The sequence below is a fragment of the Capricornis sumatraensis genome, chromosome X (genome assembly GCF_032405125.1).
Source record: "Capricornis sumatraensis isolate serow.1 chromosome X, serow.2, whole genome shotgun sequence".
Taxonomy (NCBI): domain Eukaryota; kingdom Metazoa; phylum Chordata; class Mammalia; order Artiodactyla; family Bovidae; genus Capricornis; species Capricornis sumatraensis.
Window position 1 is genome coordinate 71505943 of NC_091092.1, and position 22474 is coordinate 71528416.

At 42.9% G+C, this 22474-nt stretch overlaps 1 pseudogene; it reads right to left on the reverse strand.

Annotated features, from left to right (window-relative positions):
• Positions 1–11417: 11417 nt before the first annotated feature.
• On the reverse strand, positions 11418–21459 carry LOC138071751 (endogenous retrovirus group PABLB member 1 Env polyprotein-like; annotated as a pseudogene).
• Between the last annotated feature and the right edge of the window lie 1015 nt (positions 21460–22474).

Below are 22474 nucleotides of genomic sequence, written 5' to 3' on the forward strand. Positions count from 1 at the left end.
ACAGACCTTGTCTCCATGGGCACTGGGAGGAACTCCCACGAAGCAAGCTTGCTTCAGTCTGTTGCAACTTCCTGCTGATATCTGTCACCATAGACACCAGAATGGAATCCCATCAGAGCAAGTATACTTGCCCCAGTAGTAGCCACTTATCCCTCCGCAGAATAACTGAACAATTGTGCCTTGATCAGCTGCTGCTTTTGTCTCCTCTCACCTAGGCAGAGAACAGATGCCTGGTGGTGGCCCACACATAGAATTGGGGCCAAAACTAAAGCTGGATCCCAAGGACTGTGTGACTAAGGAAGAGAAATGGAAATCTCTCCGTACAAGAGAAAAAACCTCAGATTAAATCCCTGTGATCAACTTGGTAAACCCTGCATCTGTGAGAATATCTGAATGGATAATGAGCACTTCCATAACTGAGACTACTCTAGCTTCAGTAACTGTGGACTTTGGAGGTAAGTACACATGGGAGTTGGTCCAGGTAAGAGTCTGAGTCACGGTGCCCACAGCAGGTCCAGAAGCCAAACTAGAGGCATTGGAGGGTCACAGCTTTGCTGTGGATAATTGTGAAAGCAAGGACACTGAGAGTGGATGCCATGGGGCAGGGGGAATATACATACATACATACATACATACATACATACATACATACATATATATATATATATATATATATATATATATATATACACACACACTATGTTTTGTTTCCTGCTTTTTATTACTTTATTTTTATTTATCTTCTTTTCTCTTAATTTTAACGTATTTCTTATTTTTCTATTTTTAACTTCTTATTTTTCTGTGTTTTTTTGTTTCTTCTTTTTGTTTTGTTTTCTTTATATTTTTTGATGTGTGTTTTTGTTGATTTTGTTTTGTTTTTCATCTTGGATTTTGTTTGTTTCCTTTTTCCTTCTATTTTTTGATGTTGTTATTACTACTATTTGTTTGTTTTTTATTTATCTAAGATTTTGTCTGCTTTTTTTCTTTTCATTTTTTCTTTTTGTCCATGCTATGCTGCTTGTGGGGACTTGGTTGATGCTTTTGAACTATGGTGTTGGAGAAGACTCTCGAAAGTCCCTTGGACTACAAGGAGATCAAATCAGTGAATCCTAAAGGAAATCAATCTTGAATATTCATTGGAAAGACTGATGCTGAGGCTGAAGCTCCAGTACACTGGCCACCTGATGCAAAGAGCTGACTGATAAGAAAATACCCTGATTATGGGAAAAATTGAAGGTAGGAGGAGAAGAGGATGACAGAGAGTGAGATGATTTGATGGCATCACAAAACAATGGACACAAGTTTTAGCAAATTCCAGGAGATGGTAAAGGACAGGGAAGCCTAGCATGCTGCAGTCCACGAGGTTGCAAAGAGGCAGACAAGACTCAGCAACTGAATAACAACAGGACTTGGGTCTGTGACACTGGGGTGGGAAAACTGAACCCAGGATGCTGAACACCAAAAATTCCCACCTACAGGCAATTTTATTAATCTGCATGAGCTCACCAGGAGTTCTCTGTCTCTACACCAAGACCTGGCTAAACCAAACTGCCTGCAGGCTCCAGTGCTGGATGTCTTATGCCAAACAACTAGCAAGACAGGAACACAGCTCCAAACATCAGCAGACAAGCTGCCTAAAGTTATAATTAGCTAACAAACATATCATAACATACCCCATGACACAGTCCTGCCCATCAGAGAGATAAGATTCAGCTTTATCCACCAGAGCACAGGCACTAGTCCCTCCCACCAGGAAGCCTACGCAAGCCCTAGGGCCAACCTCACCCACCAGGTGGCAGACACAAAAGCAAGAAAAACTATGACCCTGCATTCTGTGGAAAGGAGATCACAATATAATAAGACAAAAATGACATGACAGAGAATTACATTACAGAAAAAGAAGCAAGGTAAAAAAAAACACAAGAACAAATAAATGAAGATGAAATAGGCAATCTACCTGAAAAAGAATTCAGTAATGACAGTAAAAATGATCCAAGGGGCTTCCCTGGTGGCTCACTGGACACCTGCCAATGCAGGAGACACAGGCTTGTTCCCTGGTTCAGGAAGATCCTACATGCCATGAGACAGCTAAGACCTTGTGCCACAACTATGAAGCCCATGCTCTAGAGCCCAGAATCTGAAACTACTGAGCCAACATTCTATAAGTACTGAATCTGAACACTCTAGAACTTGTGCTCCACAACAGGAGAAGCTGCTGCAATGCAAAGCCTGTGCATTGCAACTACAGTAGCCCCTGGCTGCCACTACTAGAAAAAAGCCTGTGCAGCAACTAGTGCTCAGCACAGCCAATTAAATAAATAAAGTTATTTTTTAAAAAGATGATACAAGATCTTGAAAACAGAATGCAGGCATGGATTGAGAAGATATAAGAAATTTTTAACAAGGACAAAGAAGAAAGAACAAATAAACAGTTGTTGCAAGCGAAATGACACAAAGACGAAACACATGAGACACACAAGAGACAGACAATACACCACTCCGGCCGGAGGAAAAAACTGCGCAAAACTAATTGCGGTTTATTTTTATAAAGCCCCCTAGGCAGAATTCCAGACTGCATGAATAAGCCTTTTCAGTACAGCACAGGTGCATACATGTTATTGTACAGCAAGGGGAGTGAAATCCCTGTCTACTGCAGAGTCTGTCCAGAGCCCTTTCTTTCTCCTTATCACAAGAAGGGAATGTTCCCTCGTTTGCAAGGGACCATTAAATTCAAGGCTGTGTCCAGACTCCTTGGCAGAATGCCTCATTTGCAAGCACGTTCAGCCCGAGCAGAGAGTCCCGTTTGCAGGCACATCTCCGCTACCCTATTGTGGCTGCATTAACCCTTCAACAGTGATGAACCAAACAATAACTAAAATGAAAAATATACTAGAAGGAATCAATAGCAGAATAACTGAGGCAGAAGAATGGATAAATGAGCTGGAAGGTAGAATGGTATAAATAACTGCTGAAGAGCAGAATAAAGGAAAAAGAAAGGAGGTGAGGATTTTCAAGATGGCAAAGGAATAATGTGGGAAGATCACCTTCCTCCCCAAAAATACATCAAAAATTCATCTGTATGTGGAACAACTCCTCCAGAGCACATTCTGAATGCTGGCAGAGGGTCTCAGACTTCCAAACAGGCAAGCCAATCTTCTCAGAATAAGGTAGGGCAAAAGATAAAGATTAAAAAAGAGACAAAATATTTTGGGATTGGAATCTGTGCCCCAGGAAGGGAGTTGTGAAGGAGGAAAGGTTTCCATAACTTGGCAACCTTCTCATGGTTGGGGACAGAGGTAAGTTTCAGAACCTCAGAAGGGAACACAGCAATGCTTGGAAGGCAAACTGAGAGAGTTTACCACAGAGATCATTGCTTAACAGCACTTTCCAGCCTAGAATTGGCTTGCATGTCCACCATAGTGAGTGGGTGCTGGGTGCTGAGGCTCAGGCTTAGGGGGTTGGACCCCAGGGTAAGGCCCATGGTTGACTGCCGTGAAGATATTCTGAGGGGGCTAGTACAACACAGTTAAGGGAGTTCAGAGAAAAGCCTGAGCTTCCCTTCCCATAGAGGCAAGAGATCATTGCCACCAGGACTCTCTAACTCTGCACACTCAAATACTGTAACTGTGGTCTGGTCCCTTCCAACACCAACAGGAACACCAGAGGCAGATCTAGACAAGACTGCAGTATACAACCCCAGAGGGGGAAACACAGGCTGACTAGCCACTGCCAAAGACAGGGAGGGTGCCTGAGGTAGTGGATGAAGCACTGCCATTGCAGTCTCACACAGTGGTGGCAGCTGCCATCAAGCTATGTGCAGGCACAGGTTACTGCCCACATCTCCGTGGGAGACTAAGCAGCTTGGCTCTTCCTAGAGACCCATGACCTAAGGCCAGTTCCTCTAGGAGAGCACATGACCTGTCTCAGACTGTAGCAACATCCAGGTGGTCTCTACCACCACAGGCATTCCCTGATGCACCCCAATTTTGGCTGCCATACCATGCCCTCTTCCCAGCACAACTAAGCAAATGAGCTCTAGTATGCCTTGGCCTTTGCTTCCTAATGTCTTGGCAGGGAACCAGATACTGGAGGCTAGCCTATCATCAGAAAGTGTGTGAAAATGTTAGTCAATCAGTCATGTCTGACTCTTTGTGACCACATGGACTGTAGCCTGCCAGGCTCCTCTCTATCCATGGGATTCTCCAGGCAAGAATACTGGAGTGGGTAGCCATTCCATTCTCCAGGGGATCTTCCTGACCCAGGGATCAAATGTGGGTCTCCTGTACTGCAGGCATTTTCTTTACCAGCTGAGTCACCAGGGAAGACCCTAGCCTACAAGCAGAGGCAGGACCAAAATCACAGTAGAACACCAGGAGTTATGTGACTGAAGAAGAGGAAGGAAATTAGTTCCTGAAGCCACAGATGCAGTGGACTAAATCTCTGTAATTAGTTTGAGACTGCAGACATTGAGGGCAATTATGGATTCTGGGAGGAAGTACAAGCTGTAATAAGGCCAGATTTGAGTCTTAGCTGATCCTGTAGCACCAACAACAGATCCAGAACTCTTCCTAGACATATTGGGGGACTTTCTGAGTAGGCAGATTGGCTGGTGTTCATTGTATGGAGAGGTTAATGGAAAAGTAAGGACATTCTTCTTACTACCACTCTTTACCTGTAATTTTTTTCTTTTTCTTACTAGTCTAATGTTGTTTTTTATTCCTTTAAGTTTTTACCTTGATTTTGCCCTTTTAAAATTTAATTTTTAATAAACATTTTAAGTTTTTCTTATTTTTACAGTTCTGCTTAGTTATATTGCATTTTACCCATGTTTTTGATTTTCTACTTTTGCTAATCAAGTTTTTAGTATTTATTTTCAGTTATGTTTTTTTTTCTTATTGACTTGGTTGCTCTCTCCTTTTTTGATTTCTGTTTTACTTTCCTTCTTATTTTTCTTTCTCCTTCTCCCTCTTCTTTTCTGTTTGTAAGTATATGAATTTCTTTGGTTGTTCTTGGATGTTGAATATTGCTTTCACCATTTTTCTTGGGGTTTTGCCTTCTGTGCTGAGTGGCCTGGGAAGTCTTGATGCTACAGTAAGGGTTCAGGCCTGAAACTCCAAGAAGGGAGATCTGAGTAAATTATTTTGAAGTCTAAGAACGTAAACCCCATGAAACATTAATTGGTGAGATCTCTCCAAAAGGCCTCTATCTCAACACTAAGACCAGGACTCACTTAAAGGTCAGCAAGCTCCAGTGCTGGACACCTCATGCCAAACCTTCAGCAAAACAGAAACACAACGCAACACTGCCTTCTAGTAAACAGACTGCTCATAGCCATACCATGCCCAAAGAAACCATAATATACACTACTGCAGACAGCACTGCCCTTAAAAGAGACAAGTTCTAGCTCCATCTACCAGAACACAGTCACAAGAAACTCCAACAAGGAAGCTTTCACAAGGCACTGGTCCAAATCCACCCATAGGGGGAAGACCTCAAAAATAAGAGGAACTACAATCTTTCTAGCCTGTAGAGTGGAGACCCTAAACAAAGTAAATTAAACAAAATGCAAAGACAGAGAAACATGTAACAGGTGAATGAATGTGGTAAAAACCCACAAGACCAAGCAAATAGGCAAACTATCTGAAAAATAATGCAGAGAGATGATATTATAGATGATCTAAAATATTGGAAATAAAAAAGGGCACAGGAAAATAGAATGGAGGGACAGATAGGGAAGATACAAGAGATATTAAAGAAGGACCTAGAAGAAACAAAGAATGGACAATTTCCAATGAACAATGCAATAACTGAGATTAAAAATGCACTAGAGGTAATCAATAGCAGAATGGCTGAGACAGAAGAATAGATAAGTGCTCTGGGAGTCAGAATGGAGCAAAACAGAATAAATAAAAAAAAAATAAAAAGAAATGAGAACAGTCTCAGAGATCTCTGAGACAACATTAAGTGCACCAACAATCAGATTATATGGGTTCCAGAAGAATACGAAAAAGAAAGGATGCCATAACATATTTGAGGAGACTATAGTTGATTGCAGCTATGAAATTAAAAGATGCTTACTCCTTAGAAGGAAAGTTATGACCAACCTAGATAGCATATTCAAAAGCAGAGACATTACTTTGCCAATAAAGATCCATCTAGTCAAGGCTATGGTTTTTCCAGTGGTCATGTATGGATGTGAGAGTTGGACTGTGAAGAAAGCTGAGTGCTGAAGAATTGATGCTTTTGAACTGTGGTGTTGGAGAAGACTTTTGAGAGTCCCTTGGACAGCAAAAAGATCCAACTGGTCCATCCTAAAGGAAATCAGTCCTGAATATTCACTGGAAGTATTGATGCTGAAGCTGAAACTACAATACTTTGGCCACCTGATGCAAAGTACTGACTCATAGGAAAAGACCCTGATCCTGGGAAAGATTGAAAGCAGGAGGAGAAGGGGACCACAGAGGAAGAGATGGCTGGATGGCATTACCGACTTGATGGACAGGAGTTTGAGTGAACTCTGGGAGTTGGTGATGGACAGGGAGGCCTGGCATCCTGCAATTCATGGGGTCGCAAAGTCAGACATGACTGAGCGACTGAATTGAACTTAACTGATAGTTGAAACTTCCCTAACATGGGAAAGGAAATAGCCATCAAAGTCCAGGAAGCCCAGAGAGTCTCATACAGGCTAAACCCAAAGAGAACCATGCCAAGAAATAAATTAATCAAACTAATGAAAATTAAACACAAAGAAAACATATTAAAAGCAGCAAGGGAAAAGCAACAAATAATATACAAGGGGATCCCCATAAGGCTAACAGCTGATGCTTCAATAGAAACTCTGCAGGCCAAGAGGGAGTGGCAAGATATACTTAAAATAATGAGAGAGAAAAAAAAAAATCTATAACCAAGATTACTGCATCCAGCAAGGATCTCATTCGGATTCAAAGGAAAAATAATAAGCTTTACAGATAAGAAAAAGGTAAAAGAATTCAGCCTTGCAACAAATTCTATAGGAACTTTTCTAGATAGGAAGCACAAAAGAAAGAAAAGGCCCACAAAAAAAAATCAAAAGAATAAAATTAATGGTAATAGGATCATATACATTGATAATTACCTTAAAAAATGATTCAATGCTTCATCCAAAAGACACAGATTGGCTGAATGGATGAAAAACAAGACCATTATGCATACTGTCTAAAAGACACCCACTTCAGACCTAGGGACATATACAGAGTGAAAGTGAGGGGCTGGAAAAGTATTCCATGCAAATAGAAATCAAAAGAAAGCAGGAGTAGCAATACTCATATTCGATAAAATAGACTTTAAAATAAAGAACATTACAAGAGACAAGGAAGGACATTACATAAAATCCAGGTATCAATCCAAGAAGAATCTGTAAGAATTATATATATATATATATATATATATATATATATATATATATATGCACACCCAACATAGGTGCACATCAATACCTAAGGCAAATGCTAACAACAATTTAAGGAGAAACCATCAGTAACTCATTTCAAGCATTTCTTCTGACCATAACTCCATTAAGATTAGATATCAACTACAGGAAAAGGGGGCTCCCAAGGAGGGTCAGTGGTAAATAATCTGCTTGCCCGTTTGGAGACACAGGCATTTGATCTGTGGGTCTAGAAGATCCCCTGGGGTAGTAAATGGTATCCTGCTCCTGTATTCTTGCCTGGGAAATCCCATGGACAGGGAAGCCCGATGGGCTACAGTCCATGGGCTCACAAGGAGTTGGACTTGACTGAGTTTCTGAGCCTGCACACAAAACAAGAAAGAAACTTAAAGAAGCAGAAACAACATGGAGGCTAAACAATACACTTCTGAATAACAAACAGGTCACTGAAGAAATAAAAATAAAATAAAAATATACCTAGAAACAAATGACAATGTAAACATAACTCAAAACATATAGGATGGAGGAAAAGCAGTTCTAAGAGGGAAGTTTATAGAAATACAAGCCTACCTAAAAAAAAAAAAAACAAAAACAAACAAGAGAAGCAAAAATTAAACAAACTAACCCTACACCTAAACCCACTAGAAAAAGAATAAAAACCCCAAAGTTAGTAGAAGGACAGATGGACAGATCATCCAGACAGAAAATTAATAAGGTAACACAAGCCTAATGACACATTAGATCAGATACGTTTAACTGATAGGATACTCCATCTCAAAGCAACAGAATACACTTTCTTCTCAAGTGTCAGAGAACATAAGATATTCTCCAGTATAGATCAAATCTTGGGTAACAAACCAAGCTTCAGTAAATTTAAGTAAACTGAAATCATTTCAAACATCTTTTCCAAACAAAATGATATGAGATTAGAAATCAATAACAGGAATAAACTGTAAAAATATACAAAGAAGCTAAACAATATGCTTATAAATAACCAAGTGAAACTGAAGAAATCAAAGAGAAAATAAAAAACACCTAGAAACAGATGACAATGTAAACATGATGACCCAAAACCTATGGGATGCAGCAAAAGCAGTTCTACAATCCTACCTCAAGAAAAAGAAAAAAAATTCAGTTAGGCATGCTGTCTAACAACTAAAGCCACCAGAGAAAGAAGAACAAAGACAACCCAAAGTTAGTATAAGGAAAGATATCATGAAGATCAAAACAGCATGGTATGGGCACAAAAACAGAATTATAGATCAATGGAACCAGATAGAAAACTCAGAAATAAACTCACACATCTATGGTCATCAAATAGATGATGAAGGGGGTAAGAGTATATAATGGAATAAAGAAAGTCTTTTCAATAAGCATTGCTAGGAAAATTGGGCAGCTATATGTAAAAGAATGAAACTACACTTCCTAACAGCATATACAAAAGTAAACTCAAACTGAATTAAAGACCTAAATATAAGGCCAAACTCTATAAAAATCTTATAGGAAAAGATAAACAGAACACTCTCTGACATAAATCAGTAAGATCTTTTTTGACCCACCTCCAAGGATAATGAAAATAGAAACAAATATAAACAAGTGGGGCCTAATTATACTTAAATCTTTTGTACAGAAAAGGAAATCATAAATAAGACGAAAAGACAACTCTCAGAATGGGAGAAAATATTTGCAAATGAAGCAACTGAAAAGGGATTAATCTCCCAAATATACAGGTTATACAACTCAATATTTTTTAAAAGCCAATCAAAAAATGGGTAGAAGACCTAAATACATATGTGTCCAAAATAGACATAGGAATGGCCATGAAAAATACTCATGAAACACATGAAAAATACTCAACATCACTAATTATTAGAGAAAAACAAATCAAAATTACAATGAGGTGTCACTTCCCACCAGTGAGAATGGCCATCATCAAAAATTTTACAAACAATAAATGCTAGAGAGGGTATGGAGAAAAGGGAAGCTTCCTACCTCGTTGAAAGGACTATAAATTGGTAAAGCCGCTATGAAGGACAGTATAGAAATTCTTTAAAACTAAAAATAGAACTACCGTATAACCCAGGAATCCCAGTACTGGTCATATACCATGAGAAAACCATTACAGAAGAAACATGAACCACATAGTATTCATTACAACATTATTAATAATAGCCAGGAAATGGAAGCAACCTAAATGTTCATCAACAGAAGATTATATAAAGAAGAGGTGGCACATATATACAAAGGAATATTCAGTTCAGTTCAGTTGTTCAGTCATGTCTGATTCTTTGTGATCCCATGGACTGTAGCATGCCAGGCTTCCGTGTCCATCACCAGCTCCTAGAACTTGCTCAAATTCATGTCCATAGAGTCGGTGATGCCCTCCAACCATCTCATCCTCTATTGTCACCTTCTCCTCCTGCCTTCAATCTTTCCCAGCATCAGGGTTTTTACTAATGAGTCAGTTCTTTGTATCAGGTGGCCAAAGTATTGGAGCTTCAGCTTCACCATCAGTCCTTCCAGTGAATATTCAGGACTGATTTCCTTTAGGATTGACTGGTCCAAGGGACTCTCAAGAGTCTTCTCCAACACCACAGTCCAAAAGCATCAATTCTTCGGGGCTCAGCTTTCTTTATGGTCCAACTCTCACATCCATACATGACTACCAGAAAAACCACAGCTTTGACTAGACAGACCTTTGTTGGCAAAGTAATATCTCTGCTTTTTGATATGCTGTCTAAGTTTGTCATAACTTTTGAAATTTAAAGATGTTTGCTCCTTGGAAGAAAAACTATGAATGGAGCATTACTGAGCTATTAAAAAGAATAAAGTAATGCCATTTGCAGCAACATGAAGGGACCTGGAAATTATACTAAGGGAAGGAAGTTAGCCAGAGAAAGACAAACATCATATGATATCACTTATCTGTGGAATCTTTAAAAATGATACAAATGAACTTATCTAGAAAATAGAAACAGACTCACAGTCTTAGAGAAATAACTTATGGTTACCCAGAAGAAGGGTGGTGTGGGGGAGGGATAGGTTGTGAGCTTGGGATTGACACAAGTCTATGTTAAAAGTAGATAACCAACAAGGAGCTGTGTATAACACAGCTCAATTTTTTGTGATAACTTAAATGGGAAAGTAATTTGAAAATGAATAAACACATAAAATAACATAAAACCTTTAAAAATAAGAATGTCAGGTACTGCCCTGGTGGCTCAGCTGTAAAGAGTCTACCTCCCAATGCAGGAGACATGGTTTTTATCCCTGGTCTGGGAAGATCCCACTTGCCACAGAGCAACTTGAAAGCTTACAGTCGTGAATCATGAATGGTACCAAATTCTTGGTCTCTGAAGGATAAAATTTCACTCCAGGACCAAAGCAAAGTGCCGATCACTCAGAGCTTTTGTGTAGCAAAGTTTTATTAAAGGAACAGGGATAGAGAAAGCTTCTGGCAAGAAGCACTGGAAGGTGGCAGGAGAGTAGCTGCCCCTCACTGGTTCTGGCAAGGCATTATGTAGTTTTTTGCTAACTGCTGAGAATAGATAAAAGAACACCTCAAGGCTGTGAAAATTTAACCAGGCTCCTCTCCCACAACATCCTGAGGTAAAATCAGCATGAAGGGTGTCATCTCCAGATGAGGGATCTCTGGGCAAGATATATTTTATCCATAAAATGACTGACATAAGTTTTTGAAGAAAAACAGGTCCCCAAGCAATATACATTGTTTCCTTAATATAGCTTAATAAAAACATTTCCATGAACAAGATATACTATTTCTCTGAGCAATTAGCCACTCAGGGTTTGAAAAAGTTAGTTTCAGATAGTCATCATAACAACACAGGATTTTTTAAAAAAAACCTGCAGAGTGAAGGAATGTTGGGGAAAATAAATGTTTGCTGCTTGCCGTTTGCCTTTTGCTGGCTGTGTCCTCCTCCTGGGAATCTTGGCCTACCTATCAAAACCTGCCTGACAATTAACTCTCATTCTACCCTTTTTCTTTTAGGAGAATTACATTGCCAGTGAAAGGGGCATAGTTCTCATTCTGTAGCTGCTGAGGGGCACAGACCCTAAATTGTTGAGGGAACATATTCTGCTTACCCTTATATTGAGGGTCTCTGATCAAGGGACCCAAGTAATAGTTGAAGGAGGCTGTGGTAATTGTAGGAGCTTGAACAACAATTTGTAACTTAAATTCCTTCCAGTGGTTAGAAACAAAACTAGCTACACAGCTACAGATGCAGGGAGCAAACAGCAAAAAAAAAAAAAAACCAGAACAATCAGAATTATTACAATTGAGATAGTCTTTCACCATGGCGAGCTAGTTAATGCTTTGCAAAGTGAGGCATATGGAGACTCAGGAGTATCCATAGCCTGAATTATCTTGTCCACATATTTACAAAGTGAGTAACATTAGTGCTTACATCTGATATCTATGTATAACATTGGGTATAAATAACGGCACAAGTTCATCCTTGTGCAGTGGCTAGAATATCTAAAGCCAATCAGTTTTGTGAAACCACCTTTCTAATCTGTATTTGTTCTGCATTAAAGGCTGAAGTAGCTTTTAGAGAATTTTGCAAAGCTGGTTGAGTAAAGTTAGTCAGAGCATCAACTCATAGCATGACATTCGTACTTCCCAGAGGTAATGGATATTACAGCCAAATAATTATACCAGTGAAATACAAACTGTTATGCACCGAGCCCGTATCTCCGAACCGACCGAGAGAGCAAGTCCACCACAGTAATGCAAAGGCAAGAAGGGAGTTTATTTCTAGCGCGCTAGGGCCCAAGTCTCATCCAGCACAGTGGAATACGACTAGAGCCCCGAACAAAGGAGTATGGCGGCTTATATACAGGCAGTTCTTTGTCTCAGTTACAGGAGTAGCTGGCGTTACATGATTGGCCAGGCAGGATGAGTGCATGTCCTGTCTCTTTCTGGTTGGTGTGTGTGGGAATGTTAAGGAAACATGACTCAGGTCCTAGAGCCCATCGTTTGGTCCCTAACATTCCCCCCTGTCCTTAGATCATATAGAGGAATCTTCCTCTCGGTCCTGAGACACAGTTTGATATTGTTGCCGAAGCACAAACAGCTGTACCGTATTTATGCGTTCCTTTACAAAGGCTACAAGTCTATTGATAATACATGGGCCAAAGGTAAGCATCAGTAGAAGTACTAGCAGGGGTCCCAGCAAGGTGGAGATTAGGGTGGTCAACCAAGGGAATTGTTGAAACCAAGACTCAAACCATCCTTGTTGAGCCTCACATTCTCATTTACGTTGGGCTAGTCCCTCTCTTACTTTGGCCATAGATTCTCTAACTATTCCTGTGTGATCATAATAAAAACAACACTCTTCTCTTAGGGCAGCACAGAGTCCCCCCTGTTGCAGAAAGAGCAGATCTAATCCTCTTCTGTTTTGCAGAACTACTTCAGGTAGGGAAGTTAAAGATGATTCCAAATGACTAATAGATTGCTCTATATGGGTGATGTCCTCATCTATGGCCGCTCTCAGGGAGTTAAATCCTTGGCTTTGCAGGGACAAAGCTGTTATTCCTGTTCCGGCCCCGGCTATTCCAAGACCGAACATAGTTGCTATGGTTATGGCAGTAAGAGGTTCCCTCTTGACTTTGTAAGTTCTTTCTTGAGGATTTAGGGTCAATTTTGGGGCCCAGTAGTCATATATTGTTTCCTCTGGTCGATACAGAATCTTTGGCATGACTGCTACCATAACACAGAATTCTTCTTTGGGATCAAAGATTGAGCTGTGTAAGCATGGAGTCAGCCCCGTGTGTGAACAGACCCACCATCCTCCCATCCATGGTATTAGCCACCTGGCTATGGGCAAGTCCGTAGGCTCAACGACATGAGCACACAGTGGAGACCTCTCTGATAATACCTTGCCCATACATAACCCTTTTCCCCATACCTCTATCATTGTAAGGCCTACTTTTCAGTCTCCCCATTGACATTGAAGAGGATCGGTGCCGTTGGCCAGGTCATAAGAGGCGTTGAGGCCTACTGCCTCGTAATAAGGGGGAATTAAGTTGTAACATAACCAACAGGATTTAGTTGCCTCAGGATGGGTTTGATTTAAGGTAGCATAAGCTGCCTTTACTAATTTCCATAGTGGATCTGTTTGTCCGAGTTTAGCAAGGGGGCCCACCTCTGGGTTTTTTGTTGGTCCCTGGGATGTAGGTAGGGAGGTTGTCGGGTAGAGAGTTGCATGGACCTGTTCAATGGGGTTTGGACCGATACTATACATTTGTACCGGTTCTAAAACTTGACTCACAACAATGATCCCATTATAATACTCCCGGTATGGGAACCCGTCAGTTCTGGTCTGAAGCCCCCATGATATCCCGTTGACCCAGGCCTTTTCTTTTTTTTGCTTTGTCAATGTTAAACCTTATTTTTACCTGGGCAAAGTTATGATCCTTTTCCCAGTTGGAGTACGGAGGTATGGGTCCTACAAATGAGAAGTTAAGCAAGTCCCGATTTCCTACTTCCCACTATCTATACCCTGGAGTCTCAGACCCATCATTGGAAGTTATGCAGTCCCAAAATTTACAATAAGAGTCCTGTATCCCCCCACAGATCTTCCAGTTATGCCTGGGCGCACCTGGACATGCCCAGAATGCATGATTCCGGAGCTTGCCCCTCTTCCAGGGTACATTTACCACCGGCCTAAGGTCAAAGTATAAGTCTGGCCACCAAGTATTTGGTGGAAGTATTGTGGTGGTGGAGTTAAGCATCTCACGTGTTAGTCCATTTTGCAGTTTCCAGGTGATTCTGATGGGTTGGTGCGGGTTCACGCTGGCAGCTTCAGAGCAGAGTAACATGGTCATCCATAAGATGGTCCAGACGAGTTGTCTTGGTCCTGTCGACGACGCCGGAGCTTCAGCCTCAGGGGGTTGGATGGATGCAGAGACGCTTCCCATTCTTTTTTAGTGTCTTCCTGCTCTGCTGAAGTAGCTGGACGTATGTGGTTGCAATGCACCCAAGGCCCGATACCGTCGACCTTTAGGGCAGTTGGGGTGGTAAGAAGAACAACATAAGGACCCCTCCATTTGGGTTCTAGTGCCTTGGTTTGGTGCCTTTTGACACATACCCAACCTCCTGGGCCAATGTCATGTGAGGGAATAGTTCCCTTATTTTGACCCACATGTATTTCCCAGAGCAGTTTCCAGACACGAGAGTGCACCTTGCTTAAGGCCATCAAGGCCTCTTGGAATTGTCCCAACGTGGGAGGCGGTAGTTTCTTCCCTTCAAATATTGGACATACATGGGGTGGTCTCCCATACAGAATTTCAAATGGGGTCAGATTAAGTTGATAAGGAGTATTACCCGCACTGAAGAGGGCGAAGGGAAGGAGAGTCACCCAGTCCCCGCCAGTCTCTATAGCTAATTTAGTTAAAGTTTCTTTTAGGGTCCGATTTATTCTTTCTACTTGCCCTGAGCTCTGTGGACTGCATTCACAATGTAACTTCCATTTAGTCCCCAGGGCTAGGGCAAGGCTCTGAACTATTTGACTCACAAAAGCAGGTCCATTATCAAAGCCGATGGTTACCGGCAGGCCAAACCTGGCAACTATTTCTTCTAAAATCTTTTTCACCACTATCATCGTGGTTTCTCCCTTTGTAGGAAAAGCCTCCACCCACCCTGAGAAGGTTTCCACCAACACTAACAAGTACCGGTAACCATACTTGCCTGGCCTTACCTCGGTGAAATCTATTTCCCAGTGTTGCCCTGGTCCTTCTCTCTGATACCTCAGTCCTGCATGTTGTCCTTTTCCTGGCCTCATCTGTTGACACGCCTTACAAGCATGCACTATGTTCTTTACAGTTGTCTGGTGCTGGAGAAATCGCAGGCACACAGTTTGAAAGAGCATCAGAGTCTTCTTTTCTCCCAGATGAGTAGACAAGTGTAAATGCTCACATAGTTGCCGTCCCAACTGAGCAGGGAGTATCAAGTAGCCGTCTGAGTCTCGGTACCATCCATCTTCACCTTTTTGAAGGTTGGTGTGTTCTTGGATCCAAGCAAGGTCTGTGGATGAATACTCAGGGGTTGGGGGCAGAGTTCCCATACCTGGAGGTGGAAGTCCGATCGCCAACACAGGGGTGATGAAATCTTCATCAGCTACTTTTCGAGCTGCCAGGTCTGCGGCACGATTCCCTCGTGCCATGGGGCTGTCACCCTTCTGATGTCCAGGTACGTGTACTATTGACACAGCCTCTAAAAGTCTACGGATTTCGGGCAAATTTTTAATTTCTTTTCCTTCAGCTGTCAAAAACCCGTTCCCGATATATCGGGCCCTGGATGTGTACCGTGCCAAAAGCATAGCGACTGTCAGTGAAAATAGTTATTCTTTTTCCTTTGGCTTTCTCTAATGCTTGAATCAGGGCAATTAACTCTGCCTTTTGTGCTGAGGTATCCAGGGGAAGGGCCTCTGCCCATATTGTCTGTCCAGAGTCATCTACTACTGCAGCTCCAGCCCGTCTCTGTCCATCTTTCACATAACTGCTGCCATCTGTGAACCATTTTAGCTCACTGTTATCCAGTGGAGTATTGGTCCTTTCGTATTGCTGTTACCCCGGCCAGTATCTCATCACAATCATGGAGGGGGCTATTTTCCTCTGGATTGGGCAAAAGAGTGGCCGGATTTAGAGTGCAGGGAATGAATCCATGGGGTGTCAAGTAGCAAGGCCTGGTAGTGCGTCAAGCGGGCATTAGAAATCCATTTACCTGGGGGTTGCTTTAAAACTCTCTCTATGGAATGAAGAGTGTAGACCAAGAGTCTCTGTCCATAAGTCAGTTTATCAGCATCATGGACTAAGAGCGCAGTGGCCATGATGATACAGAGGCAAGGTGGCCATCCGGCTGCCACTGGGTCCAGTCTCTTGGAAAGGTAAGCTACAGGTCGCTTCCATGGTCCCCATCTCTGCGTTAGTACCCCTTTTCCTATCCCCCACTTTTCATCTACAAATAATTGGAAAGGCTTAGATGGATCAGGGAGGGCAAGGGCAGGAGCTTCTAGCAAGGCTCGCCTGAGCTCTTGGAAGGCCTCTTTCATTGGCTCAGTCCATTTCCAGTCCTTGTTTTCTTTGGTCCCTTCATATAGGGGCCTGGCCTTTTCTGCAAACCCCAAGATCCATAACCGGCAATATCCTACCATTCCCAGAAATTCTCTCACTTGTCTGGGGTTAGCCAGCTCAGGGATCTGGAGGATGGTTTCTTTCATAGCCTGTGTTAGCCACCTCTGGCCCTGTTTTATCTTATAACCGAGGTATATAACCTCTTGCTTGGCAATCTGGGCCTTTTTGGAACTGGCCCTGTAACCTAAAGTCCCCAAGGTTTGGAGAAGGTCACCTGTTGCCTCTTGGCACTCTTTTTCCGTAGTCGCTGCCAGCATAAGGTCATCAACATATTGTAATAAAACAATGGTAGGGTGTTCAACCCGATACTCACAGAGGTCTTCGTTCAGGGCCTCATTAAGTAATGTGGGCGAGTTTTGGAAACCCTGTGGTAAGCGAGTCCATGTCAGCTGCACAGGGGTCTGACCACCGTCTTCCTGCCATTCGAAGGCAAAGATCTCTTGGCTTGCGGGGGCAAGAGGCAAACTGAAAAAGGCATCTTTTAAATCTAAAACAGTATACCAAATGTAGTTTGGAGGCAAGTTGCTTAGCAATGTATAAAGGTTAGGAACCGTAGGATGAATATCACTCACCCGTTTGTTGACTTCTCATAGATCTTGAACCGGTCTAAAATCAGTTCCCCCAGGCTTTTTCACAGGCAACAGGGGAGTGTTCCATGGGGACTGGCACCTTTTCAGGACCCCAGCGTCTATGAGGCGTTGTATATGAGGAGTAATTCCTTGTCGAGCCTCTTGACTCATGGGATACTGCCGTACCCTCACCGGGGAAGCACTGGCTTTCAGTTCCACAATTATAGGGGGCCTCTGTTTTGCCAGTCCCATTCCTGCTGTTTCAGCCCAGGCCTGAGGGTATCTTTGAACCCATGGTTGTACTTTGGGGCTTATTGTCACTGGGGCCTCTGGCAAGTAGAGTCTGTATTCATCTTTTAATGCCAGAGACAGGACCTGAAGAGGATGCCCGGTCCCATCTGAAACCGACACTTGTCCATGGTCGAAATGAATTTGGGCATTCACTTTAGACAGTAAATCCCTTCCCAACAAGGGCGCTGGACACTCAGGTATCACCAGAAAAGAATGGGTTACCTGGTGGGCCCCCAAGTTCACATGCCATTTTGTAGTCCATCCATATCGTTTAGTCCCGGTTGCTCCCTGCACCCAGCTACTTTTCTTAGACATGGGTCCATCTTTTTGGTTTAAGACTGAGTATTGGGCTCCCGTGTCCACCATGAAGCCAACCGGTTTCCCCTCCACATTTATAGTTACCCAGGACTAGGGGAGGGGCTTTGAGCCCTGACCCCCCTAGTCGCTATCCTCACCCGCATAGAGGATATGACTGTCTGGAGAGGGAGTCTTGTTCTTGGGGTTCTTGGGCCCCTCTTTTAGATTTTTCTTGGGGCATGTATCTTTCTAATGTCCAAACTCTTTACAAAACGCACATTGTTTTTTTTTCAAGCTTACGCCTTGTCGTTTTTTCTTCAGTTTTTGAGTCCAATTTTTTCCCTTTTTGGAACCTATTTTTGTTTTCGACCCCAGCAAAAAATATCTGGGCCAGCTCTTTTTGATTTTTACGGTTTTCTTCAGCTCTAAATTCTCTTTCTTCTCTTCTAATGCGGTCTTCTCTCTCTTCTGGGGTCTCTCTATGATTAAAAACTCTCTCGGCTGCCCTCACTAGATCTCGCAAGGATTGTTCACTTAACCTCTCTATCTTTTGTAACTTTCTTCTAATATCAGGGGCTGATTGATTTACAAATGCTAACATAACTGCCGCTCGTGACTCATCTGCCTGTGGGTCCATAGGGGTATACTGTCTAAAAGTTTCCATTATTCTTTCAAGGAAGGCTGCTGGGCTCTCATTTGGCTCCTGCCTCACTGAATTTATTTTGGCCAAGTTAGTTGGCTTCCTGGCGGCCGCTCTAAGGCCGGCCATAAGAGTCTGGCGGTACACTCGGAGATGCTCCCTACCTTCAGCGCATTCGAAGTCCCAGTTGGGTCGCACCAAGGGGAAACCCTCCTCAATGAGGTTAGGCTGTATTGTGGACCTCCCATCCATCCCTGGCACATTCTTCCGAGCTTCTGACAGGATCCGCTCGTGCTCCTCTGTAGTGAAAAACACCTGTAACAGTTGCTGACAATCATCCCAAGTGGGATTGTGAGTAAAAAGGATAGACTCTAAAAGTCTAAAAAAGATCAATAAGATCAATAAGACCCTGCGGTTTTTCAGAGAAGGAGGGAGTCTGGGTTTTCCAATTGTACAAATCACTAGTGGAGAAGGGCCAATACTGATATGTCCACTCTCCACCCTCTCTGGCCGGCCCCGCCCAGACCGGAAACGCGTGAATGGTGGAGGAGGGGACTTCTGGGTCTTCTTCTTCTGCTACGCTGGCCATTTCCCTTGTTCTTCCCTGAGTTCCCTGGGAGGGGTCTCCTTCTCCGGGAGGAGCTGAAGGCTCGGTTCTCCTCCTGGCTTCTCCCAATGAAACCTGTGGAACCTGTGGAAGCAAGGGTCGATGTGGATCTGCATACGGGAGTGGGAACAATTCGGTCTCCAGATCTATCAGATTAGGATACAGAGAAGATTCCTGGAAGACCGGCTTTGGTCGATTCTCGCCCTTTTTTCCTTCTTTTTTTTTTTTGGAAGCATTCATGACTAGCACCTGTGGGCTTGGCGAGGTTGGAGTTGGGGAAGAGGGACGGGGAGGTTTAGGAGGTTTAGAAGGAACAAGAACAAAGTGTTTAAGCCATTCTGGCGGGTTTCTCACTAGATCCTGCCAGACCAGAATGTAGGGAGTCTGATCTGGGTGCCCAGCAGGACTAGGAGTAAGCACCCTCTCTTTAACTGCCTGGATAATTTGGGGATTGAAGGTTCCCTCTTGTGGCCATCCGACGTCAAAGGTGGGCCACTCGGCGGAACAGAAAGTCACCAGTTTGGTCTTCTTCACCAGTAACGAAAGATTCTGAGCTCTAGACTTGAAATCAGAGAAGTGGTCAGTCATCAGAGACAGCAGAGTAGAAGTAGTCTGCCCCATGGGTACAGAGAACACGAACAACAACGAGACTCACATGGACAGTGCCGGCACACAGAGACACAGAAACGACACAACAAACAGATTCCAACTCTCAATATTACTTTCAGTCCTCTTTATAGCACTAGAAACCCCTTTTCTACTTGCAAGTGTCTTACTGTCAGGACGTCCTCAGTGCCAGCTGCCCTCCCGTTATGCTACTGGGGACTCGGCCTCACGCTGGACTTGCCTCTGCACTTTACACCCAGATGCCTCCCCAGTGTGATACTGGGCCCCGGACTTAATCTGGGCTTCTGCAACGTTAGCGCTGGTGCTCAGAGCTCTTATCTCCTAACGAGGTTACTCCCTTCTACCAGGAGAGTTGTCCTCCCCGGTGGGACGGAGATCCCGGATGAGCCCCCAAATGTTATGCACTGAGCCCGTATCTCCAAACCGACCGAGAGAGCAAGTCCACCACAGTAATGCAAAGGCAAGAAGCGAGTTTATTTCTAGCGCGCTAGGGCCCAAGTCTCATCCAGCACAGTGGAATCCGACTAGAGCCCCGAACAAAGGAGTATGGCGGCTTATATACAGGCAGTTCTTTGTCTCAGTTACAGGAGTAGCTGGCATTACATGATTGGCCAGGCAGGATGAGTGCATGTCCTGTCTCTTTCTGGTTGGTGTGTGTGGGAATGTTAAGGAAACATGACTCGGGTCCTAGAGCCTGTCATTTGGTCCCTAACACAAACCTTATCCAAGGAGTTTTAAGGTGGGGTAAATTTAGCAGGCTTTTCTGGAAGCTCTGAATATATGAAGCCATGAGTAAAAGCTAGACCTAGGATATATCTCCCTATCTATCCAGGGGCAATGGCAACCCACTCCAGTACTCTTGCCTGGAAAATCCCATGGATGGAGGAGCCTGGTAGGCTAAAGTCCATGGGGTCACTAGGAGTCGGACACGACTGAGCGACTTCACTTTCACTTTTCACTTTAATGCATTGGAGAAGGAAATGGCAACCCACTCCAGTGTTCTTGCCTGGAGAATCCCCGGGATGGGGTAGCCTGGTGGGCTGCTGTCTTATGGGGTCGCACAGAGTCAGACACGACTGAAGTGACTTAGCAGCAGCAGCAGCCAGGGGGAAGACACACCCATAGGTAGGAACCACATATCCAGTCATGTCCCATTAAGAGCAAGCCAGCATGGCTGAGGGATCCAGTTCCAATCAGTGCCTGGCCAGACAAAAGGAGGACCTGAACTGGGATTGGCAAATACAAGAATGATTATATTACATGTTTCTTGAAGCAAATGTCCCAACTGTTTCCAGTCACCATAGTTAAGTTGTCAACTAACTTCTGGGGATGGCTCTGTTTGCTTCTATCATATGGGAGCTTTAGATATCAGGTACCCCTTTTCAGAAGTTAGCCATATAACATCATCCTGTACCTGATAAAGATCAGGCAGGAAGCCACTAGATTTTGATTTATTTTCCTTCTCATGTATAGCAAAATAGTCATTAAACCAAGGTAATGTACAATCAAAGTTAAAAGTCACATTATGTCCATAGTTAAGGTACAAAGTGTCACACCAGCCAATTTTAGGATTGTTAGATGTAATCAAATTAAGAAGATGCGATTGTTGTTGGTGAAGGTAGTTGAAGACTTGGAGAAAATCCTTCCCTTGAAGTGGAGACACCCACCATGGGAAGCCTTCAGCCAATGAAGAAGGGAGTGCTCCACAGACCCAGCCATTAGACTGATTGTGGAATGTGGTGTAGGAATGGGCCCAGGACAGAAAGGCATTGTCTTGAGGATCAAACAGCAGACACAGAATTTCAGAAGTCAGCAGAATTAAGCTCACATAGGCTGTCAAGCTCATCTGAAAAACAAAAAGTAACTGAAGCTTATCATATATGAAATGAATCACCAGTCCAGGTTCGATGCATGATACTGGATGCTTGGGGCTGGTGCACTGGGACAACCCAGAGGGATGGTACTGGGAGGGAGGAGGGAGGAGGCTTCAGGATGGGGAACACGTGTATACCTGTGATGGATTCATGTTGATATATGGCAAAACCAATACAATATTGTAAAGTAATTAACCTCTAATTAAAATAAATAAATTTATATATTTTTAAAAAGTGCTTTTGCTTAGTTCTGGTCAGGATGCCACCTTTTAACTAGAGTGTGGCACTCATGAATCAATATCTGGCACTTTGACAGTTGTAGAAGAAAGGATAACTTAGTAGGAGCCTTCCCAGAGGGGCTTATGAGACTGTCTCCCAGATCCCAATGTTTTTATCAGGACCTTGGTTCCTGGTTCAAACAACAGCTTGTCTGTCTCAGGCTATGTCAAGAGTCACCTCCCAAAGTTCTTGCAGTGTCTTTTGAAAGACTGAAAGCTGAGTCACGTAGTTAGTTAACTCTAAGTCTTCAGGATCTATGACAATATCTGTGAGCAAAAATGGCCTGCCATAGAGACATTCAAAAGGAGATAGCCTCTTTTTTCTGGGGGCAGTTTGAGCCCTCATTAAAGTTGTGGGTAAAACTTTAAACAAATTGACTTGTGTCTTTTGAGCTCATAAATTTCTTTCAATAATATCATTAGCTATTTCAACTTTTCCTGAGGATTGGGGTCTCCAGGAATAATAAAATTAATATTCTATTCCTAGAGCTCTTGACACCACTTGAGTCATAGCAACTTTGAAGGCAGAGCCAAACATGGGTATTATTTCATGAATTAAAACTTTTGAAACTTCCTTAGCTTGTTCAGCACAACAAAGAAAGGCCTCAATACACCCAGCAAAAGTATCTACACAAGCCTCTAAGCATGAAAATTTATTTGCTTTTGTTATATGAGTAAAATCAATTTCCCAGTTGTCTCCAGGATATTT